This window comes from Mchenga conophoros, linkage group LG3, assembly GCF_057382185.1.
Source record: "Mchenga conophoros isolate Kocher_MC1m ecotype Shallow Benthic linkage group LG3, M_conophoros_male_GT1.1, whole genome shotgun sequence".
In the NCBI taxonomy this organism is placed as follows: Eukaryota; Metazoa; Chordata; class Actinopteri; order Cichliformes; family Cichlidae; genus Mchenga; species Mchenga conophoros.
The window spans coordinates 82,405,128-82,429,853 of NC_140528.1; the positions used below are offsets into that span (position 1 = coordinate 82,405,128).

Consider the following 24,726-nt stretch of genomic DNA (forward strand, 5'->3'; position numbering starts at 1 on the left):
TGTGGCTGCTGGCTGAGGCCACCTACACCACACCAGGGCATTAGTTGCTATTGAGGCCAATTACACCACACCAGGGTCTGTGGCTCTTGCTCAGGCCACTTACACCACACCAGGGCCTGTGGCTCTTGCTCAGGCCACTTACACCACACCAGGGCCTGTGGCTGCTGGCTGAGGCCACTTACACCACACCAGGGCCTGTGGCTACTGGCTGAGGCCACCTACACCACACCAGGCCCTGTGGCGGCTGGCTGAGGCCACCTACACCACACCAGGGCCTGTGGCTGCTGGCTGAGGCCACTTACACCACACCAGTGCCTGTGGCTTCTGGCTGAGGCGACTTACACCACACCAGGGCCTGTGGCTGCTGGCTGAGGCCACCTACACCACACCAGGGCCTGTGGCGGCTGGCTGAGGCCACCTACACCACACCAGGGCCTGTGGCTGCTGGCTGAGGCCACTTACACCACACCAGTGCCTGTGGCTCTTGCTCAGGCCACTTACACCACACCACGGCCTGTGGCTGCTGGCTGAGGCAACTTACACCACACCAGGGCCTGTGGCTGCTGGCTGAGGCCACCTACACCACACCAGGGCCTGTGGCGGCTGGCTGAGGCCACCTACACCACACCAGGGCCTGTGGCTGCTGGCTGAGGCCACTTACACCACACCAGTGCCTGTGGCTTCTGGCTGAGGCGACTTACACCACACCAGGGCCTGTGGCTGCTGGCTGAGGCCACTTACACCACACCAAGGCCTGTGGCTCTTGCTCAGGCCACTCACATCACACCAGGCCCTGTGCTTCTGGCCGAGGCCATCTTCACCAAACCAGGCCCTGTGCTCCTTGCTGTGGCCATGTACAACACACCAGGCCCTGTGCTGGTTCCTGAGGCCATCTTCAACAATCCAGGGCCTGTGCTGTTGGATAAATGCCAAACTGAGCCTTTGGGTTAGGGTATTATGCAAACATGCAGGTATGGTTATAGCATTGTCTTCGTAACTTCAGGTACTTGCCACCTAATCACTTGAATCCATAAATTGAGACATTGTGCTGGAGCCAGCAGCTTACGGCCATACCACCCTGAGCACGCCCGACCTCGTCTGATCTCGGAAGCTAAGCAGGGCTGGGCTTGGTTAGTACTTGGATGGGAGACTGCCTGGGAATACCTGGTGCTGTAAGCCTTTGATTTTCATGTCATTGAACCGCTTTTGATCCAGAGAAGGGGTGTATTAAAAGACCAAAAGCAGCTGCCCATTAATGAGGGCACATTAACGACATTGCTTTTGGCTCTTTTCCAATGTCTTGTGCTGCTAGCTGATGCAACCTACACCACACAAGGGCCTGAGGGACCGGCTGGGGCCACTTACACCACATCAGGGCCTGTGGCTCTGGCTGAGGCCACTTTCACCACACCAGGGCCTGTGGCTGCTGGCTGAGGCCACCTACACCACACCAGGGCATTAGTTGCTATTGAGGCCAATTACACCACACCAGGGTCTGTGGCTCTTGCTCAGGCCACTTACACCACACCAGGGCCTGTGGCTCTTGCTCAGGCCACTTACACCACACCAGGGCCTGTGGCTGCTGGCTGAGGCCACCTACACCACACCAGGGCATTAGTTGCTATTGAGGCCAATTACACCACACCAGGGTCTGTGGCTCTTGCTCAGGCCACTTACACCACACCAGGGCCTGTGGCTCTTGCTCAGGCCACTTACACCACACCAGGGCCTGTGGCTGCTGGCTGAGGCCACCTACACCACACCAGGGCCTGTGGCTGCTGGCTGAGGCGACTTACACCACACCAGGGCCCTTTTGCTGCTGGCTGAGGCCACTTACACCACACCAGGGCCTGTGGCTGCTGGCTGAGGCCACCTACACCACACCAGGGCCTGTGGCTGCTGGCTGAGGCGACTTACACCACACCAGGGCCCTTTTGCTGCTGGCTGAGGCCACTTACACCACACCAGTGCCTGTGGCTTCTGGCTGATGCCACCTACACCACACCAGGGCCTGAGTGACCGGCTGGGGCCACTTACACCACATCAGGGCCTGTGGCTGCTGGCTGAGGCCAGTTACACCACACCAGAGCCTGTGGCTGCTGGCTGAAGCCACTTACACCACACCAGGGCCTTAGTTGCTATTGAGGCCACTTACACCACACCAGGGCCTGTGGCTGCTGGCTGAGGCCACCTACACCACACCAGGGCCCTTTTGCTGCTGGCTGAGGCCACTTATACCACACCAGTGCCTGTGGCTTCTGGCTGAGGCCACTTACACCACACCAGGGCCTGTGGCTGCTGGCTGAGGCCACTTACACCACACCAGGGCCTGTGGCTCTTGCTCAGGCCACTCACATCACACCAGGCCCTGCGCTTCTGGCCGAGGCCATCTTCACCAAACCAGGCCCTGTGGTTCTTGCTCAGGCCACTTACACCACACCAGGGCCTTATTTGCTATTGAGGCCACTTACACCACACCAGGGCCTGTGGCACTTGCTCAGGCCACTTACACCACACCAGGGCCTGTGGCACTTGCTCAGGCCACTTACACCACACCAGGGCCTGTGGCTGCTGGCTGAGGCCACCTACACCACACCAGGGCATTAGTTGCTATTGAGGCCAATTACACCACACCAGGGTCTGTGGCTCTTGCTCAGGCCACTTACACCACACCAGGGCCTGTGGCTCTTGCTCAGGCCACTTACACCACACCAGGGCCTGTGGCTGCTGGCTGAGGCCACCTACACCACACCAGGGCCTGTGGCTGCTGGCTGAGGCGACTTACACCACACCAGGGCCCTTTTGCTGCTGGCTGAGGCCACTTACACCACACCAGGGCCTGTGGCTGCTGGCTGAGGCCACCTACACCACACCAGGGCCTGTGGCTGCTGGCTGAGGCGACTTACACCACACCAGGGCCCTTTTGCTGCTGGCTGAGGCCACTTACACCACACCAGTGCCTGTGGCTTCTGGCTGAGGCGACTTACACCACACCAGGGCCTGTGGCTGCTGGCTGATGCCACCTACACCACACCAGGGCCTGAGTGACCGGCTGGGGCCACTTACACCACATCAGGGCCTGTGGCTGCTGGCTGAGGCCAGTTACACCACACCAGAGCCTGTGGCTGCTGGCTGAAGCCACTTACACCACACCAGGGCCTTAGTTGCTATTGAGGCCACTTACACCACACCAGGGCCTGTGGCTGCTGGCTGAGGCCACCTACACCACACCAGGGCCCTTTTGCTGCTGGCTGAGGCCACTTACACCACACCAGTGCCTGTGGCTTCTGGCTGAGGCCACTTACACCACACCAGGGCCTGTGGCTGCTGGCTGAGGCCACTTACACCACACCAGGGCCTGTGGCTCTTGCTCAGGCAACTCACATCACACCAGGCCCTGCGCTTCTGGCCGAGGCCATCTTCACCAAACCAGGCCCTGTGGTTCTTGCTCAGGCCACTTACACCACACCAGGGCCTTATTTGCTATTGAGGCCACTTACACCACACCAGGGCCTGTGGCACTTGCTCAGGCCACTTACACCACACCAGGGCCTGTGGCACTTGCTCAGGCCACTTACACCACACCAGGGCCTGTGGCTGCTGGCTGAGGCCACTTACACCACAACAGGGCCTGTGGCTCTTGCTCAGGCCACTTACACCACACCAGGGCCTGTGGCTGCTGGCTGAGGCCACTTACACCACACCAGGGCCTGTGGCTGCTGGCTGAGGCAACCTACACCACACTAGGGCCTGTGGCTGCTGGCTGAGGCCACCTACACCACACCAGGGCCTGTGGCTGCTGGCTGAGGCCACTTACACCACACCAGTGCCTGTGGCTTCTGGCTGAGAAGACTTACACCACACCAGGGCCTGTGGCTGCTGGCTGAGGCCACTTACACCACACCAAGGCCTGTGGCTGCTGGCTGAGGCCACTTACACCACACCAGGGCCCTTTTGCTGCTGGCTGAGGCCACTTACACCACACCAGTGCCTGTGGCTTCTGGCTGAGGCCACTTACACCACACCAGGGCCTGTGGCTGCTGGCTGAGGCCACTTACACCACACCAGGGCCTGTGGCTTCTGGCTTAGGCCACCTACACCACACCAGGGCCTTAGTTGCTATTGAGGCCAATTACACCACACCATGGTCTGTGGCTCTTGCTCAGGCCACTTACACCACACCAGGGTCTGTGGCACTGGCTGAGGCCACTTACACCACACCAGGGCCTGTGGCTGCTGGCTGAGGCCACTTACACCACACAAGGGCTTGTGGCTGCTGGCTGAGGCCACCTACACCACACCAGGGCCTGTGGCTGCTGGCTGAGGCCACCTACACCACACCAGGGCCTGTGGCTCTTGCTCAGGCCACTTACACCACACCAGGGCCTGTGGCTCTTGCTCAGGCCACTTACACCACACCACGGCCTGTGGCTGCTGGCTGAGGCCACTTACACCACACCAGGGCCTGTGGCTGCTGGCTGAGGCCACCTACACCACACCAGGCCCTGTGGCGGCTGGCTGAGGCCACTTACACCACACCAGGGCCTGTGGCTCTTGCTCAGGCCACTTACACCACACCACGGCCTGTGGCTTCTGGCTGAGGCGACTTACACCACACCAGGGCCTGTGGCTGCTGGCTGAGGCCACTTACACCACACCAAGGCCTGTGGCTCTTGCTCAGGCCACTCACATCACACCAGGCCCTGCGCTTCTGGCCGAGGCCATCTTCACCAAACCAGGCCCTGTGCTCCTTGCTGTGGCCATGTACAACACACCAGGCCCTGTGCTGGTTCCTGAGGCCATCTTCAACAATCCAGGGCCTGTGCTGTTGGATAAATGCCAAACTGAGCCTTTGGGTTAGGGTATTATGCAAACATGCAGGTATGGTTATAGCATTGTCTTCGTAACTTCAGGTACTTGCCACCTAATCACTTGAATCCATAAATTGAGACATTGTGCTGGAGCCAGCAGCTTACGGCCATACCACCCTGAGCACGCCCGACCTCGTCTGATCTCGGAAGCTAAGCAGGGCTGGGCTTGGTTAGTACTTGGATGGGAGACTGCCTGGGAATACCTGGTGCTGTAAGCCTTTGATTTTCATGTCATTGAACCGCTTTTGATCCAGAGAAGGGGTGTATTAAAAGACCAGAAGCAGCTGCCCATTAATGAGGGCACATTAACGACATTGCTTTTGGCTCTTTTCCAATGTCTTGTGCTGCTAGCTGATGCAACCTACACCACACAAGGGCCTGAGGGACCGGCTGGGGCCACTTACACCACATCAGGGCCTGTGGCTCTGGCTGAGGCCACTTTCACCACACCAGGGCCTGTGGCTGCTGGCTGAGGCCACCTACACCACACCAGGGCATTAGTTGCTATTGAGGCCAATTACACCACACCAGGGTCTGTGGCTCTTGCTCAGGCCACTTACACCACACCAGGGCCTGTGGCTCTTGCTCAGGCCACTTACACCACACCAGGGCCTGTGGCTGCTGGCTGAGGCCACCTACACCACACCAGGGCATTAGTTGCTATTGAGGCCAATTACACCACACCAGGGTCTGTGGCTCTTGCTCAGGCCACTTACACCACACCAGGGCCTGTGGCTCTTGCTCAGGCCACTTACACCACACCAGGGCCTGTGGCTGCTGGCTGAGGCCACCTACACCACACCAGGGCCTGTGGCTGCTGGCTGAGGCGACTTACACCACACCAGGGCCCTTTTGCTGCTGGCTGAGGCCACTTACACCACACCAGGGCCTGTGGCTGCTGGCTGAGGCCACCTACACCACACCAGGGCCTGTGGCTGCTGGCTGAGGCGACTTACACCACACCAGGGCCCTTTTGCTGCTGGCTGAGGCCACTTACACCACACCAGTGCCTGTGTCTTCTGGCTGAGGCGACTTACACCACACCAGGGCCTGTGGCTGCTGGCTGATGCCACCTACACCACACCAGGGCCTGAGTGACCGGCTGGGGCCACTTACACCACATCAGGGCCTGTGGCTGCTGGCTGAGGCCAGTTACACCACACCAGAGCCTGTGGCTGCTGGCTGAAGCCACTTACACCACACCAGGGCCTTAGTTGCTATTGAGGCCACTTACACCACACCAGGGCCTGTGGCTGCTGGCTGAGGCCACCTACACCACACCAGGGCCCTTTTGCTGCTGGCTGAGGCCACTTACACCACACCAGTGCCTGTGGCTTCTGGCTGAGGCCACTTACACCACACCAGGGCCTGTGGCTGCTGGCTGAGGCCACTTACACCACACCAGGGCCTGTGGCTCTTGCTCAGGCCACTCACATCACACCAGGCCCTGCGCTTCTGGCCGAGGCCATCTTCACCAAACCAGGCCCTGTGGTTCTTGCTCAGGCCACTTACACCACACCAGGGCCTTATTTGCTATTGAGGCCACTTACACCACACCAGGGCCTGTGGCACTTGCTCAGGCCACTTACACCACACCAGGGCCTGTGGCACTTGCTCAGGCCACTTACACCACACCAGGGCCTGTGGCTGCTGGCTGAGGCCACCTACACCACACCAGGGCATTAGTTGCTATTGAGGCCAATTACACCACACCAGGGTCTGTGGCTCTTGCTCAGGCCACTTACACCACACCAGGGCCTGTGGCTCTTGCTCAGGCCACTTACACCACACCAGGGCCTGTGGCTGCTGGCTGAGGCCACCTACACCACACCAGGGCCTGTGGCTGCTGGCTGAGGCGACTTACACCACACCAGGGCCCTTTTGCTGCTGGCTGAGGCCACTTACACCACACCAGGGCCTGTGGCTGCTGGCTGAGGCCACCTACACCACACCAGGGCCTGTGGCTGCTGGCTGAGGCGACTTACACCACACCAGGGCCCTTTTGCTGCTGGCTGAGGCCACTTACACCACACCAGTGCCTGTGGCTTCTGGCTGAGGCGACTTACACCACACCAGGGCCTGTGGCTGCTGGCTGATGCCACCTACACCACACCAGGGCCTGAGTGACCGGCTGGGGCCACTTACACCACATCAGGGCCTGTGGCTGCTGGCTGAGGCCAGTTACACCACACCAGAGCCTGTGGCTGCTGGCTGAAGCCACTTACACCACACCAGGGCCTTAGTTGCTATTGAGGCCACTTACACCACACCAGGGCCTGTGGCTGCTGGCTGAGGCCACCTACACCACACCAGGGCCCTTTTGCTGCTGGCTGAGGCCACTTACACCACACCAGTGCCTGTGGCTTCTGGCTGAGGCCACTTACACCACACCAGGGCCTGTGGCTCTTGCTCAGGCCACTCACATCACACCAGGCCCTGCGCTTCTGGCCGAGGCCATCTTCACCAAACCAGGCCCTGTGGTTCTTGCTCAGGCCACTTACACCACACCAGGGCCTTATTTGCTATTGAGGCCACTTACACCACACCAGGGCCTGTGGCACTTGCTCAGGCCACTTACACCACACCAGGGCCTGTGGCTGCTGGCTGAGGCCATCTACACCACACCAGGGCCTGTGGCTGCTGGCTGAGGCGACTTACACCACACCAGGGCCCTTTTGCTGCTGGCTGAGGCCACTTACACCACACCAGTGCCTGTGGCTTCTGGCTGAGGCGACTTACACCACACAAGGGCCTGAGGGACCGGCTGGGGCCACTTACACCACATCAGGGCCTGTGGCTCTGGCTGAGGCCACTTTCACCACACCAGGGCCTGTGGCTGCTGGCTGAGGCCACCTACACCACACCAGGGCATTAGTTGCTATTGAGGCCAATTACACCACACCAGGGTCTGTGGCTCTTGCTCAGGCCACTTACACCACACCAGGGCCTGTGGCTCTTGCTCAGGCCACTTACACCACACCAGGGCCTGTGGCTGCTGGCTGAGGCCACCTACACCACACCAGGGCATTAGTTGCTATTGAGGCCAATTACACCACACCAGGGTCTGTGGCTCTTGCTCAGGCCACTTACACCACACCAGGGCCTGTGGCTCGTGCTCAGGCCACTTACACCACACCAGGGCCTGTGGCTGCTGGCTGAGGCCACCTACACCACACCAGGGCCTGTGGCTGCTGGCTGAGGCGACTTACACCACACCAGGGCCCTTTTGCTGCTGGCTGAGGCCACTTACACCACACCAGTGCCTGTGGCTTCTGTCTGAGGCGACTTACACCACACCAGGGCCTGTGGCTGCTGGCTGAGGCCAATTACACCACACCAGGGTCTGTGGCTCTTGCTCAGGCCACTTACACCACACCAGGGCCTGTGGCACTGGCTGAGGCCACTTACACCACACCAGGGCCTGTGGCTGCTGGCTGAGGCCACTTACACCACACCAGGGCCTGTGGCTGCTGGCTGAGGCCACTTACACCACACCAGGGCCTGTGGCTGCTGGCTGAGGCCACCTACACCACACCAGGGCCTGTGGCTGCTGGCTTAGGCCACTTACACCACACCAGGGCCCTTTTGCTGCTGGCTGAGGCGACTTACACCACACCAGGGCCTGTGGCTGCTGGCTGATGCCACCTACACCACACCAGGGCCTGAGTGACCGGCTGGGGCCACTTACACCACATCAGGGCCTGTGGCTGCTGGCTGAGGCCAGTTACACCACACCAGAGCCTGTGGCTGCTGGCTGAAGCCACTTACACCACACCAGGGCCTTAGTTGCTATTGAGGCCACTTACACCACACCAGGGCCTGTGGCTGCTGGCTGAGGCCACCTACACCACACCAGGGCCCTTTTGCTGCTGGCTGAGGCCACTTACACCACACCAGTGCCTGTGGCTTCTGGCTGAGGCCACTTACACCACACCAGGGCCTGTGGCTGCTGGCTGAGGCCACTTACACCACACCAGGGCCTGTGGCTCTTGCTCAGGCCACTCACATCACACCAGGCCCTGCGCTTCTGGCCGAGGCCATCTTCACCAAACCAGGCCCTGTGGTTCTTGCTCAGGCCACTTACACCACACCAGGGCCTTATTTGCTATTGAGGCCACTTACACCACACCAGGGCCTGTGGCACTTGCTCAGGCCACTTACACCACACCAGGGCCTGTGGCACTTGCTCAGGCCACTTACACCACACCAGGGCCTGTGGCTGCTGGCTGAGGCCACTTACACCACACCAGGGCCTGTGGCTCTTGCTCAGGCCACTTACACCACACCAGGGCCTGTGGCTGCTGGCTGAGGCCACTTACACCACACCAGGGCCTGTGGCTGCTGGCTGAGGCCACCTACACCACACCAGGGCCTGTGGCTGCTGGCTGAGGCCACCTACACCACACCAGGGCCTGTGGCTGCTGGCTGAGGCCACTTACACCACACCAGTGCCTGTGGCTTCTGGCTGAGGCGACTTACACCACACCAGGGCCTGTGGCTGCTGGCTGAGGCCACTTACACCACACCAAGGCCTGTGGCTCTTGCTCAGGCCACTCACATCACACCAGGCCCTGCGCTTCTGGCCGAGGCCATCTTCACCAAACCAGGCCCTGTGCTCCTTGCTGTGGCCATGTACAACACACCAGGCCCTGTGCTGGTTCCTGAGGCCATCTTCAACAATCCAGGGCCTGTGCTGTTGGATAAATGCCAAACTGAGCCTTTGGGTTAGGGTATTATGCAAACATGCAGGTATGGTTATAGCATTGTCTTCGTAACTTCAGGTACTTGCCACCTAATCACTTGAATCCATAAATTGAGACATTGTGCTGGAGCCAGCAGCTTACGGCCATACCACCCTGAGCACGCCCGACCTCGTCTGATCTCGGAAGCTAAGCAGGGCTGGGCTTGGTTAGTACTTGGATGGGAGACTGCCTGGGAATACCTGGTGCTGTAAACCTTTCATGTCATTGAACCGCTTTTGATCCAGAGAAGGGGTGTATTAAAAGACCAAAAGCAGCTGCCCATTAATGAGGGCACATTAACGACACTGCTTTTGGCTCTTTTCCAATGTCTTGTGCTGCTAGCTGATGCAACCTACACCACACAAGGGCCTGAGTGACCGGCTGGGGCCACTTACACCACATCAGGGCCTGTGGCTCTGGCTGAGGCCACTTTCACCACACCAGGGCCTGTGGCTGCTGGCTGAGGCCACCTACACCACACCAGGGCATTAGTTGCTATTGAGGCCAATTACACCACACCAGGGTCTGTGGCTCTTGCTCAGGCCACTTACACCACACCAGGGCCTGTGGCTCTTGCTCAGGCCACTTACACCACACCAGGGCCTGTGGCTGCTGGCTGAGGCCCCCTGCACCACACCAGGGCATTAGTTGCTATTGAGGCCAATTACACCACACCAGGGTCTGTGGCTCTTGCTCAGGCCACTTACACCACACCAGGGCCTGTGGCTCTTGCTCAGGCCACTTACACCACACCAGGGCCTGTGGCTGCTGGCTGAGGCCACCTACACCACACCAGGGCCTGTGGCTGCTGGCTGAGGCGACTTACACCACACCAGGGCCCTTTTGCTGCTGGCTGAGGCCACTTACACCACACCAGGGCCTGTGGCTGCTGGCTGAGGCCACCTACACCACACCAGGGCCTGTGGCTGCTGGCTGAGGCGACTTACACCACACCAGGGCCCTTTTGCTGCTGGCTGAGGCCACTTACACCACACCAGTGCCTGTGGCTTCTGGCTGAGGCGACTTACACCACACCAGGGCCTGTGGCTGCTGGCTGATGCCACCTACACCACACCAGGGCCTGAGTGACCGGCTGGGGCCACTTACACCACATCAGGGCCTGTGGCTGCTGGCTGAGGCCAGTTACACCACACCAGAGCCTGTGGCTGCTGGCTGAAGCCACTTACACCACACCAGGGCCTTAGTTGCTATTGAGGCCACTTACACCACACCAGGGCCTGTGGCTGCTGGCTGAGGCCACCTACACCACACCAGGGCCCTTTTGCTGCTGGCTGAGGCCACTTACACCACACCAGTGCCTGTGGCTTCTGGCTGAGGCCACTTACACCACACCAGGGCCTGTGGCTGCTGGCTGAGGCCACTTACACCACACCAGGGCCTGTGGCTCTTGCTCAGGCCACTCACATCACACCAGGCCCTGCGCTTCTGGCCGAGGCCATCTTCACCAAACCAGGCCCTGTGGTTCTTGCTCAGGCCACTTACACCACACCAGGGCCTTATTTGCTATTGAGGCCACTTACACCACACCAGGGCCTGTGGCACTTGCTCAGGCCACTTACACCACACCAGGGCCTGTGGCACTTGCTCAGGCCACTTACACCACACCAGGGCCTGTGGCTGCTGGCTGAGGCCACTTACACCACAACAGGGCCTGTGGCTCTTGCTCAGGCCACTTACACCACACCAGGGCCTGTGGCTGCTGGCTGAGGCCACTTACACCACACCAGGGCCTGTGGCTGCTGGCTGAGGCCACCTACACCACACCAGGGCCTGTGGCTGCTGGCTGAGGCCACTTACACCACACCAGGGCCTGTGGCTCTTGCTCAGGCCACTTACACCACACCAGGGCCTTAGTTGCTATTGAGGCCACTTACACCACACCAGGGCCTGTGGCTGCTGGCTGAGGCCACCTACACCACACCAGGGCCCTTTTGCTGCTGGCTGAGGCCACTTACACCACACCAGTGCCTGTGGCTTCTGGCTGAGGCCACTTACACCACACCAGGGCCTGTGGCTGCTGGCTGAGGCCACTTACACCACACCAGGGCCTGTGGCTCTTGCTCAGGCCACTCACATCACACCAGGCCCTGCGCTTCTGGCCGAGGCCATCTTCACCAAACCAGGCCCTGTGGTTCTTGCTCAGGCCACTTACACCACACCAGGGCCTTATTTGCTATTGAGGCCACTTACACCACACCAGGGCCTGTGGCACTTGCTCAGGCCACTTACACCACACCAGGGCCTGTGGCACTTGCTCAGGCCACTTACACCACACCAGGGCCTGTGGCTGCTGGCTGAGGCCACTTACACCACAACAGGGCCTGTGGCTCTTGCTCAGGCCACTTACACCACACCAGGGCCTGTGGCTGCTGGCTGAGGCCACTTACACCACACCAGGGCCTGTGGCTGCTGGCTGAGGCCACCTACACCACACCAGGGCCTGTGGCTGCTGGCTGAGGCCACTTACACCACACCAGGGCCTGTGGCTCTTGCTCAGGCCACTCACATCACACCAGGCCCTGCGCTTCTGGCCGAGGCCATCTTCACCAAACCAGGCCCTGTGGTTCTTGCTCAGGCCACTTACACCACACCAGGGCCTTATTTGCTATTGAGGCCACTTACACCACACCAGGGCCTGTGGCACTTGCTCAGGCCACTTACACCACACCAGGGCCTGTGGCACTTGCTCAGGCCACTTACACCACACCAGGGCCTGTGGCTGCTGGCTGAGGCCACTTACACCACAACAGGGCCTGTGGCTCTTGCTCAGGCCACTTACACCACACCAGGGCCTGTGGCTGCTGGCTGAGGCCACTTACACCACACCAGGGCCTGTGGCTGCTGGCTGAGGCCACCTACACCACACCAGGGCCTGTGGCTGGTGGCTGAGGCCACTTACACCACACCAGTGCCTGTGGCTTCTGGCTGAGGCGACTTACACCACACCAGGGCCTGTGGCTGCTGGCTGAGGCCACTTACACCACACCAAGGCCTGTGGCTGCTGGCTGAGGCCACTTACACCACACCAGGGCCCTTTTGCTGCTGGCTGAGGCCACTTACACCACACCAGTGCCTGTGGCTTCTGGCTGAGGCCACTTACACCACACCAGGGCCTGTGGCTGCTGGCTGAGGCCACTTACACCACACCAGGGCCTGTGGCTTCTGGCTTAGGCCACCTACACCACACCAGGGCCTTAGTTGCTATTGAGGCCAATTACACCACACCATGGTCTGTGGCTCTTGCTCAGGCCACTTACACCACACCAGGGCCTGTGGCACTGGCTGAGGCCACTTACACCACACCAGGGCCTGTGGCTGCTGGCTGAGGCCACTTACACCACACAAGGGCTTGTGGCTGCTGGCTGAGGCCACCTACACCACACCAGGGCCTGTGGCTGCTGGCTGAGGCCACCTACACCACACCAGGGCCTGTGGCTCTTGCTCAGGCCACTTACACCACACCAGGACCTGTGGCTCTTGCTCAGGCCACTTACACCACACCAGGGCCTGTGGCTCTTGCTCAGGCCACTCATATCACACCAGGCCCTGTGCTTCTGGCTGAGGCCATCTTCACCAAACCAGGCCCTGTGCTGCTTGCTGTGGCCATGTACAACACACCAGGCCCTGTGCTGTTTCCTGAGGCCATCTTCAACAATCCAGGGCCTGTGCTGTTGGATAAATGCCAAACTGAGCCTTTGGGTTAGGGTATTATGCAAACATGCAGGTATGGTTATAGGATTGTCTTCGTAACTTCAGGTACTTGCCACCTAATCACTTGAATCCATAAATTGAGACATTGTGCTGGGCCCAGCAGCTTACGGCCATACCACCCTGAGCACGCCCGACCTCGTCTGATCTCGGAAGCTAAGCAGGGCTGGGCTTGGTTAGTACTTGGATGGGAGACTGCCTGGGAATACCTGGTGCTGTAAGCCTTTAATTTTCATGTCATTGAACCGCTTTTGATCCAGAGAAGGGGTGTATTAAAAGACCAAAAGCAGCTGCCCATTAATAAGGGCACATTAATCACATTGCTTTTGGCTCTTTTCCAATGTCTTGTGCTGCTAGCTGATGCCACCTACACCACACCAGGGCCTGAGTGACCGGCTGGGGCCACTTACACCACATCAGGGGCTGTGGCTCTGGCTGAGGCCAGTTACACCACACCAGGGCCTGTGGGTTCTGGCTGTGGCGACTTACACCAAACCAGGGCCTGTGGCTGCTGGCTGAGGCCACTTACACCACACCAGGGCCTGTGGCTCTTGCTCAGGCCACTCACATCACACCAGGCCCTGCGCTTCTGGCCGAGGCCATCTTCACCAAACCAGGCCCTGTGCTGCTAGCTGTGGCCATGTACAACACACCAGGCCCTGTGCTGTTTCCTGAGGCCATCTTCAACAATCCAGGGCCTGTGCTGTTGGATAAATGCTAAACTGAGCCTTTGGGTTAGGGTATTATGCAAACATGAAGGTAGGGTTATAGGATTTTCTTCGTAACTTCAGGTACTTGCCACCTAATCACCTGAATCCATAAATTGAGACATTGTGCTGGGGCCAGCAGCTTACGGCCATACCACCCTGAGCACGCCCGACCTCGTCTGATCTCGGAAGCTGAGCAGGGCTGGGCTTGGTTAGTACTTGGATGGGAGACTGCCTGGGAATACCTAGTGCTGTAAGCCTTTCATTTTCATGTCATTGAACCGCTTTTGATCCAGAGAAGGGGTGTATTAAAAGACCAAAAGCAGCTGCCCATTAATGAGGGCACATTAACGACATTGCTTTTGGCTGTTTTCCAATGTCTTGTGCTGCTAGCTGATGCCACCTACACCACACCAGGGCCTGAGTGAACGGCTGGGGCCACTTACACCACATAAGGGCCTGTGGCTCTGGCTGAGGCCACTTACACCACACCAGGGCCTGTGGCTGCTGGCTGAGGCCACTTACACCACACCAGGGCCTGTGGCTGCTGGCTGAGGCCACTTACACCACACCAGGGCCTTAGTTGCTATTGAGGCCAATTACACCACACCATGGTCTGTGGCTCTTGCTCAGGCCACTTACACCACACCAGGGCCTGTGGCACTGGCTGAGGCCACTTACACCACACCAGGGCCTGTGGCTGCTGGCTGAGGCCACTTACACCACACAAGGGCTTGTGGCTGCTGGCTGAGGCCACCTACACCACACCAGGGCCTGTGGCTGCTGGCTGAGGCCACCTACACCACACCAGGGCCTGTGGCTCTTGCTCAGGCCACTTACACCACACCAGGGCCTGTGGCTCTTGCTCAGGCCACTTACACCACACCAGGGCCTGTGGCTCTTGCTCAGGCCACTCATATCACACCAGGCCCTGTGCTTCTGGCTGAGGCCACTTAGACCACACCAGGGCCTGTGGCTGCTGGCTGAGGCCACTTACACCACACCAGGGCCTGTGGCTGCTGGCTGAGGCCATCTACACCACACCAGGGCCTGTGGCTGCTGGCTGAGGCGACTTACACCACACCAGGGCCCTTTTGCTGCTGGCTGAGGCCACTTACACCACACCAGTGCCTGTGGCTTCTGGCTGAGGCGACTTACACCACACCAGGGCCTGTGGCTGCTGGCTGAGGCCACTTACACCACACCAGGGCCTGTGGCTCTTGCTCAGGCCACTCACATCACACCAGGCCCTGCGCTTCTGGCCGAGGCCATCTTCACCAAACCAGGCCCTGTGGCTCTTGCTCAGGCCACTTACACCACACCAGGGCCTGTGGCTCTGGCTTAGGCCACTTACACCACACCAGGGCCTGTGGCTGCTGGCTGAGGCCACCTACACCACACCAGGGCCTTAGTTGCTATTGAGGCCAATTACACCACACCAGGGTCTGTGGCTCTTGCTCAGGCCACTTACACCACACCAGGGCCTGTGGCACTGGCTGAGGCCACTTACACCACACCAGGGCCTGTGGCACTGGCTGAGGCCACTTACACCACACCAGGGCCTGTGGCTGCTGGCTTAGGCCACCTACACCACACCAGGGCCTTAGTTGCTATTGAGGCCAATTACACCACACAAGGGCCTGTGGCTGCTGGCTGAGGCCACCTACACCACACCAGGGCCTGTGGCTGCTGGCTGAGGCCACTTACACCACACCAGGGCCCTTTTGCTGCTGGCTGAGGCCACTTACACCACACCAGTGCCTGTGGCTTCTGGCTGAGGCGACTTACACCACACCATGGCCTGTGGCTGCTGGCTGAGGCCACTTACACCACACCAGGGCCTGTGGCTGCTGGCTGAGGCCACCTACACCACACCAGGGCATTAGTTGCTATTGAGGACAATTACACCACACCAGGGTCTGTGGCTCTTGCTCAGGCCACTTACACCACACCAGGACCTGTGGCTCTTGCTCAGGCCACTTACACCACACCAGGGCCTGTGGCTGCTGGCTGAGGCCACCTGCACCACACCAGGGCATTAGTTGCTATTGAGGCCAATTACACCACACCAGGGTCTGTGGCTCTTGCTCAGGCCACTTACACCACACCAGGGCCTGTGGCTCTTGCTCAGGCCACTTACACCACACCAGGGCCTGTGGCACTGGCTGAGGCCACTTACACCACACCAGGGCCTGTGGCTGCTGGCTGAGGCCACTTACACCACACCAGGGCCTGTGGCTGCTGGCTGAGGCCACTTACACCACACCAGGGCCTGTGGCTGGTGGCTGAGGCCACCTACACCACACCAGGGCCTGTGGCTGCTGGCTGAGGCGACTTATACCACACCAGGGCCCTTTTGCTGCTGGCTGAGGCCAATTACACCACACCAGGGCCTGTGGCTGGTGGCTGAGGCCACCTACACCACACCAGTGCCTGTGGCTTCTGTCTGAGGCGACTTACACCACACCAGGGCCTGTGGCTGCTGGCTGAGGCCAATTACACCACACCAGGGTCTGTGGCTCTTGCTCAGGCCACTTACACCACACCAGGGCCTGTGGCACTGGCTGAGGCCACTTACACCACACCAGGGCCTGTGGCTGCTGGCTGAGGCCACTTACACCACACCAGGGCCTGTGGCTGCTGGCTGAGGCCACTTACACCACACCAGGGCCTGTGGCTGCTGGCTGAGGCCACCTACACCACACCAGGGCCTGTGGCTGCTGGCTGAGGCCACTTACACCACACCAGGGCCCTTTTGCTGCTGGCTGAGGCCACTTACACCACACCAGTGCCTGTGGCTTCTGGCTGAGGCGACTTACACCACACCAGGGCCTGTGGCTCTTGCTCAGGCCACTCACATCACACCAGGCCCTGCGCTTCTGGCCGAGGCCATCTTCACCAAACCAGGCCCTGTGCTGCTTGCTGTGGCCATGTACAACACACCAGGCCCTGTGCTGGTTCGTGAGGCCATCTTCAACAATCCAGGGCCTGTGCTGTTGGATAAATGCCAAACTGAGCCTTTGGGTTAGGGTATTATGCAAACATGCAGGTATGGTTATAGGATTGTCTTCGTAACTTCAGGTACTTGCCACCTAATCACTTGAATCCATAAATTGAGACATTGTGCTGGGGCCAGCAGCTTACGGCCATACCACCCTGAGCAGGCCCGACCTCGTCTGATCTCGGAAGCTAAGCAGGGCTGGGCTTGGTTAGTACTTGGATGGGAGACTGCCTGGGAATACCTGGTGCTGTAAGCCTTTCATTTTCATGTCATTGAACCGCTTTTGATCCAGAGAAGGGGTGTATTAAAAGACCAAAAGCAGCTGCCCATTAATGAGGGCACATTAACGACACTGCTTTTGGCTGTTTTCCAATGTCTTATGCTGCTAGCTGATGCCACCTACACCACACCAGGGCCTGAGTGACCGGCTGGGGCCACTTACACCACATCAGGGCCTGTGGCTCTGGCTGAGGCCACTTACACCACACCAGGGCCTGTGGCTGCTGGCTGAGGCCACTTACACCACACCAGAGCCTGTGGCTGCTGGCTGAAGCCACTTACACCACACCAGGGCCTTAGTTGCTATATAGGCCACTTACACCACACCAGGGCCTGTGGCTGCTGGCTGAGGCCACCTACACCACACCAGGGCCTGTGGCTGCTGGCTGAGGCCACTTACACCACACCAGGGCCTGTGGCTGCTGGCTGAAGCCACTTACACCACACCAGGGCCTTAGTTGCTATTGAGGCCACTTACACCACACCAGGGCCTGTGGCTGCTGGCTGAGGCCACCTACACCACACCAGGGCCCTTTTGCTGCTGGCTGAGGCCACTTACACCACACCAGTGCCTGTGGCTTCTGGCTGAGGCCACTTACACCACACCAGGGCCTGTGGCTGCTGGCTGAGGCCACTTACACCACACCAGGGCCTGTGGCTCTTGCTCAGGCCACTCACATCACACCAGGCCCTGCGCTTCTGGCCGAGGCCATCTTCACCAAACCAGGCCCTGTGGTTCTTGCTCAGGCCACTTACACCACACCAGGGCCTTATTTGCTATTGAGGCCACTTACACCACACCAGGGCCTGTGGCACTTGCTCAGGCCACTTACACCACACCAGGGCCTGTGGCACTTGCTCAGGCCACTTACACCACACCAGGGCCTGTGGCTGCTGGCTGAGGCCACTTACACCACACCAGGGCCTGTGGCTCTTGCTCAGGCCACTTACACCACACCAGGGCCTGTGGCACTGGCTGAGGCCACTTAGACCACACCAGGGCCTGTGGCTGCTGGCTGAGGCCACTCACACCACACCAGGGCCTGTGGCTGCTAGCTGAGGCCACTTACACCAAACCAGGGCCTGTGGCTGCTTGCTGAGGCCATCTTCACCAAACCAGGCCCTGTGCTGCTTGCTGTGGCCATGTAAAACACACCAGGTCCTGTGCTGGTTCTTGAGGCCATCTTCAACAATCCAGGGCCTGTGCTGTTGGATAAATGCCAAACTGAGCCTTTTGGTTAGGGTATTATGCAAACATGCAGGTATGGTTATAGGATTGTCTTCGTAACTTCAGGTACTTGCCACCTAATCACTTGAATCCATAAATTGAGACATTGTGCTGGGGCCAGCAGCTTACGGCCATACCACCCTGAGCACGCCTGACCTCGTCTGATCTCGGAAGCTAAGCAGGGCTGGGCTTGGTTAGTACTTGGATGGGAGACTGCCTGGGAATACCTGTTGCTGTAAGCCTTTCATTTTCATGTCATTGAACCGCTTTTGATCCAGAGAAGGGGTGTATTAAAAGACCAGAAGCAGCTCCCCATTAATGAGGGCACATTAACGACATTGCTTTTGGCTGTTTTCCAATGTCTTGTGCTGCTAGCTGATGCCACCTACACCACACCAGGGTCTGAGTGACCGGCTGGGGCCACTTACACCACACCAGGGCCTGTGGCTCCTGGCTGAGGCCACCTACACCACACCGGGGCCTTAGTTGCTATTGAGGCCAATTACACCACACCAGGGTATGTGGCTCTTGCTCAGGCCACTTACACCACACCAGGGCCTTAGTTGCTATTGAGGCCACTTACACCACACCAGGGCCTGTGGCTGCTGGCTGAGGCCACCTACACCACACCAGGGCCTTAGTTGCTATTGAGGCCAATTACACCACACCAGGGTATGTGGCTCTTGCTCAGGCCACTCACATCACACCAGGCCCTGCTCTTCTGGCCTAGGCCATCTTCACCAAACCAGGCCCTGTGCTGCTAGCTGTGGCCATGTACAACACACCAGGCCCTGTGCTGGTTCCTGAGGCCATCTTCAACAATCCAGGGCCTGTGCTGTTGGATAAATGCTAAACTGAGCCTTTGGGTTAGGGTATTATGCAAACATGCAGGTATGGTTATAGGATTGTCTTCGTAACTTCAGGTACTTGCCACCTAATCACTTGAATCCATAAATTGAGTCATTGTGCTGGGGCCAGCAGCTTATGGCCATACCACCCTGAGCACGCCCGACCTCGTCTGATCTCGGAAGCTAAGCAGGGCTGGGCTTGGTTAGTACTTGGATGGGAGACTGCCTGGGAATACCTGGTGCTGTAAGCCTTTGATTTTCATGTCATTGAACCGCTTTTGATCCAGAGAAGGGGTGTATTAAAAGACCAAAAGCAGCTGCCCATTAATGAGGGCACATTAACGACACTGCTTTTGGCTCTTTTCCAATGTCTTGTGCTGCTAGCTGATGCAACCTACACCACACAAGGGCCTGAGTGACCGGCTGGGGCCACTTACACCACATCAGGGCCTGTGGCTGCTGGCTGAGGCCACCTACACCACACCAGGGCATTAGTTGCTATTGAGGCCAATTACACCACACCAGGGTCTGTGGCTCTTGCTCAGGCCACTTACACCACACCAGGGCCTGTGGCTCTTGCTCAGGCCACTTACACCACACCAGGGCCTGTGGCTGCTGGCTGAGGCCACCTACACCACACCAGGGCATTAGTTGCTATTGAGGCCAATTACACCACACCAGGGTCTGTGGCTCTTGCTCAGGCCACTTACACCACACCAGGGCCTGTGGCTCTTGCTCAGGCCACTTACACCACACCAGGGCCTGTGGCACTGGCTGAGGCCACTTACACCACACCAGGGCCTGTGGCTGCTGGCTGAGGCCACTTACACCACACCAGGGCCTGTGGCTGCTGGCTGAGGCCACTTACACCACACCAGGGCCTGTGGCTCTTGCTCAGGCCACTTACACCACACCAGGGCCTGTGGCACTGGCTGAGGCCACTTACACCACACCAGGGCCTGTGGCTGCTGGCTTAGGCCACCTACACCACACCAGGGCCTTAGTTGCTATTGAGGCCAATTACACCACACAAGGGCCTGTGGCTGCTGGCTGAGGCCACCTACACCACACCAGGGCCTGTGGCTGCTGGCTGAGGCCACTTACACCACACCAGGGCCCTTTTGCTGCTGGCTGAGGCCACTTACACCACACCAGTGCCTGTGGCTTCTGGCTGAGGCGACTTACACCACACCAGGGCCTGTGGCTGCTGGCTGAGGCCACTTACACCACACCAGGGCCTGTGGCTGCTGGCTGAGGCCACCTACACCACACCAGGGCATTAGTTGCTATTGAGGCCAATTACACCACACCAGGGTCTGTGGCTCTTGCTCAGGCCACTTACACCACACCAGGGCCTGTGGCTCTTGCTCAGGCCACTTACACCACACCACGGCCTGTGGCTGCTGGCTGAGGCCACTTACACCACACCAGGGCCTGTGGCTGCTGGCTGAGGCCACCTACACCACACCAGGCCCTGTGGCGGCTGGCTGAGGCCACCTACACCACACCAGGGCCTGTGGCTGCTGGCTGAGGCCACTTACACCACACCAGTGCCTGTGGCTTCTGGCTGAGGCGACTTACACCACACCAGGGCCTGTGGCTGCTGGCTGAGGCCACTTACACCACACCAAGGCCTGTGGCTCTTGCTCAGGCCACTCACATCACACCAGGCCCTGCGCTTCTGGCCGAGGCCATCTTCACCAAACCAGGCCCTGTGCTCCTTGCTGTGGCCATGTACAACACACCAGGCCCTGTGCTGGTTCCTGAGGCCATCTTCAACAATCCAGGGCCTGTGCTGTTGGATAAATGCCAAACTGAGCCTTTGGGTTAGGGTATTATGCAAACATGCAGGTATGGTTATAGCATTGTCTTCGTAACTTCAGGTACTTGCCACCTAATCACTTGAATCCATAAATTGAGACATTGTGCTGGAGCCAGCAGCTTACGGCCATACCACCCTGAGCACGCCCGACCTCGTCTGATCTCGGAAGCTAAGCAGGGCTGGGCTTGGTTAGTACTTGGATGGGAGACTACCTGGGAATACCTGGTGCTGTAAGCCTTTGATTTTCATGTCATTGAACCGCTTTTGATCCAGAGAAGGGGTGTATTAAAAGACCAAAAGCAGCTGCCCATTAATGAGGGCACATTAACGACATTGCTTTTGGCTCTTTTCCAATGTCTTGTGCTGCTAGCTGATGCAACCTACACCACACAAGGGCCTGAGGGACCGGCTGGGGCCACTTACACCACATCAGGGCCTGTGGCTCTGGCTGAGGCCACTTTCACCACACCAGGGCCTGTGGCTGCTGGCTGAGGCCACCTACACCACACCAGGGCATTAGTTGCTATTGAGGCCAATTACACCACACCAGGGTCTGTGGCTCTTGCTCAGGCCACTTACACCACACCAGGGCCTGTGGCTCTTGCTCAGGCCACTTACACCACACCAGGGCCTGTGGCTGCTGGCTGAGGCCACCTACACCACACCAGGGCATTAGTTGCTATTGAGGCCAATTACACCACACCAGGGTCTGTGGCTCTTGCTCAGGCCACTTACACCACACCAGGGCCTGTGGCTCTTGCTCAGGCCACTTACACCACACCAGGGCCTGTGGCTGCTGGCTGAGGCCACCTACACCACACCAGGGCCTGTGGCTGCTGGCTGAGGCGACTTACACCACACCAGGGCCCTTTTGCTGCTGGCTGAGGCCACTTACACCACACCAGTGCCTGTGGCTTCTGTCTGAGGCGACTTACACCACACCAGGGCCTGTGGCTGCTGGCTGAGGCCAATTACACCACACCAGGGTCTGTGGCTCTTGCTCAGGCCACTTACACCACACCAGGGCCTGTGGCACTGGCTGAGGCCACTTACACCACACCAGTGCCTGTGGCTTCTGTCTGAGGCGACTTACACCACACCAGGGCCTGTGGCTGCTGGCTGAGGCCAATTACACCACACCAGGGTCTGTGGCTCTTGCTCAGGCCACTTACACCACACCAGGGCCTGTGGCACTGGCTGAGGCCACTTACACCACACCAGGGCCTGTGGCTGCTGGCTGAGGCCACTTACACCACACCAGGGCCTGTGGCTGCTGGCTGAGGCCACTTACACCACACCAGGGCCTGTGGCTGCTGGCTGAGGCCACCTACACCACACCAGGGCCTGTGGCTGCTGGCTGAGGCGACTTACACCACACCAGGGCCCTTTTGCTGCTGGCTGAGGCCACTTACACCACACCAGTGCCTGTGGCTTCTGGCTGAGGCGACTTACACCACACCAGGGCCTGTGGCTGCTGGCTGATGCCACCTACACCACACCAGGGCCTGAGTGACCGGCTGGGGCCACTTACACCACATCAGGGCCTGTGGCTGCTGGCTGAGGCCAGTTACACCACACCAGAGCCTGTGGCTGCTGGCTGAAGCCACTTACACCACACCAGGGCCTTAGTTGCTATTGAGGCCACTTACACCACACCAGGGCCTGTGGCTGCTGGCTGAGGCCACCTACACCACACCAGGGCCCTTTTGCTGCTGGCTGAGGCCACTTACACCACACCAGTGCCTGTGGCTTCTGGCTGAGGCCACTTACACCACACCAGGGCCTGTGGCTGCTGGCTGAGGCCACTTACACCACACCAGGGCCTGTGGCTCTTGCTCAGGCCACTCACATCACACCAGGCCCTGCGCTTCTGGCCGAGGCCATCTTCACCAAACCAGGCCCTGTGGTTCTTGCTCAGGCCACTTACACCACACCAGGGCCTTATTTGCTATTGAGGCCACTTACACCACACCAGGGCCTGTGGCACTTGCTCAGGCCACTTACACCACACCAGGGCCTGTGGCACTTGCTCAGGCCACTTACACCACACCAGGGCCTGTGGCTGCTGGCTGAGGCCACTTACACCACAACAGGGCCTGTGGCTCTTGCTCAGGCCACTTACACCACACCAGGGCCTGTGGCTGCTGGCTGAGGCCACTTACACCACACCAGGGCCTGTGGCTGCTGGCTGAGGCCACCTACACCACACCAGGGCCTGTGGCTGCTGGCTGAGGCCACCTACACCACACCAGGGCCTGTGGCTGCTGGCTGAGGCCACTTACACCACACCAGTGCCTGTGGCTTCTGGCTGAGGCGACTTACACCACACCAGCGCCTGTGGCTGCTGGCTGAGGCCACTTACACCACACCAAGGCCTGTGGCTGCTGGCTGAGGCGACTTACACCACACCAGGGCCCTTTTGCTGCTGGCTGAGGCCACTTACACCACACCAGTGCCTGTGGCTTCTGGCTGAGGCGACTTACACCACACCAGGGCCTGTGGCTGCTGGCTGAGGCCACTTACACCACACCAGGGCCTGTGGCTTCTGGCTTAGGCCACCTACACCACACCAGGGCCTTAGTTGCTATTGAGGCCAATTACACCACACCATGGTCTGTGGCTCTTGCTCAGGCCACTTACACCACACCAGGGCCTGTGGCACTGGCTGAGGCCACTTACACCACACCAGGGCCTGTGGCTGCTGGCTGAGGCCACTTACACCACACAAGGGCTTGTGGCTGCTGGCTGAGGCCACCTACACCACACCAGGGCCTGTGGCTGCTGGCTGAGGCCACCTACACCACACCAGGGCCTGTGGCTCTTGCTCAGGCCACTTACACCACACCAGGGCCTGTGGCTCTTGCTCAGGCCACTTACACCACACCAGGGCCTGTGGCTCTTGCTCAGGCCACTCATATCACACCAGGCCCTGTGCTTCTGGCTGAGGCCATCTTCACCAAACCAGGCCCTGTGCTGCTTGCTGTGGCCATGTACAACACACCAGGCCCTGTGCTGTTTCCTGAGGCCATCTTCAACAATCCAGGGCCTGTGCTGTTGGATAAATGCCAAACTGAGCCTTTGGGTTAGGGTATTATGCAAACATGCAGGTATGGTTATAGGATTGTCTTCGTAACTTCAGGTACTTGCCACCTAATCACTTGAATCCATAAATTGAGACATTGTGCTGGGCCCAGCAGCTTACGGCCATACCACCCTGAGCACGCCCGACCTCGTCTGATCTCGGAAGCTAAGCAGGGCTGGGCTTGGTTAGTACTTGGATGGGAGACTGCCTGGGAATACCTGGTGCTGTAAGCCTTTAATTTTCATGTCATTGAACCGCTTTTGATCCAGAGAAGGGGTGTATTAAAAGACCAAAAGCAGCTGCCCATTAATAAGGGCACATTAATCACATTGCTTTTGGCTCTTTTCCAATGTCTTGTGCTGCTAGCTGATGCCACCTACACCACACCAGGGCCTGAGTGACCGGCTGGGGCCACTT

At 59.2% G+C, this 24,726-nt stretch overlaps 8 non-coding genes and 2 pseudogenes across 8 annotated transcripts; all 10 read left to right on the forward strand.

Moving 5' to 3' along the window:
* Positions 1-1,060: 1,060 nt before the first annotated feature.
* LOC146581062 (5S ribosomal RNA) lies at positions 1,061-1,179 on the forward strand. The gene has a single exon (XR_014891826.1). It is a non-coding gene; the product is annotated as a 5S ribosomal RNA (ribosomal RNA).
* A 3,791-nt stretch (positions 1,180-4,970) lies between these two features.
* LOC146581063 (5S ribosomal RNA) lies at positions 4,971-5,089 on the forward strand. The gene has a single exon (XR_014891827.1). It is a non-coding gene; the product is annotated as a 5S ribosomal RNA (ribosomal RNA).
* A 4,620-nt stretch (positions 5,090-9,709) lies between these two features.
* LOC146581064 (5S ribosomal RNA) lies at positions 9,710-9,828 on the forward strand. The gene has a single exon (XR_014892057.1). It is a non-coding gene; the product is annotated as a 5S ribosomal RNA (ribosomal RNA).
* A 3,619-nt stretch (positions 9,829-13,447) lies between these two features.
* Positions 13,448-13,566, forward strand: LOC146581065 (5S ribosomal RNA). Its single transcript, XR_014891829.1, has one exon. It is a non-coding gene; the product is annotated as a 5S ribosomal RNA (ribosomal RNA).
* Positions 13,567-14,190: 624 nt separating this feature from the next.
* On the forward strand, positions 14,191-14,309 carry LOC146581066 (5S ribosomal RNA). Its single transcript, XR_014892051.1, has one exon. It is a non-coding gene; the product is annotated as a 5S ribosomal RNA (ribosomal RNA).
* A 2,878-nt stretch (positions 14,310-17,187) lies between these two features.
* LOC146581067 (5S ribosomal RNA) lies at positions 17,188-17,306 on the forward strand (annotated as a pseudogene).
* A 1,374-nt stretch (positions 17,307-18,680) lies between these two features.
* Positions 18,681-18,799, forward strand: LOC146581068 (5S ribosomal RNA; annotated as a pseudogene).
* A 738-nt stretch (positions 18,800-19,537) lies between these two features.
* Positions 19,538-19,656, forward strand: LOC146581069 (5S ribosomal RNA). Its single transcript, XR_014891935.1, has one exon. It is a non-coding gene; the product is annotated as a 5S ribosomal RNA (ribosomal RNA).
* Positions 19,657-21,345: 1,689 nt separating this feature from the next.
* On the forward strand, positions 21,346-21,464 carry LOC146581070 (5S ribosomal RNA). Its single transcript, XR_014891922.1, has one exon. It is a non-coding gene; the product is annotated as a 5S ribosomal RNA (ribosomal RNA).
* A 2,959-nt stretch (positions 21,465-24,423) lies between these two features.
* On the forward strand, positions 24,424-24,542 carry LOC146581071 (5S ribosomal RNA). The gene has a single exon (XR_014891830.1). It is a non-coding gene; the product is annotated as a 5S ribosomal RNA (ribosomal RNA).
* Positions 24,543-24,726: the final 184 nt, after the last annotated feature.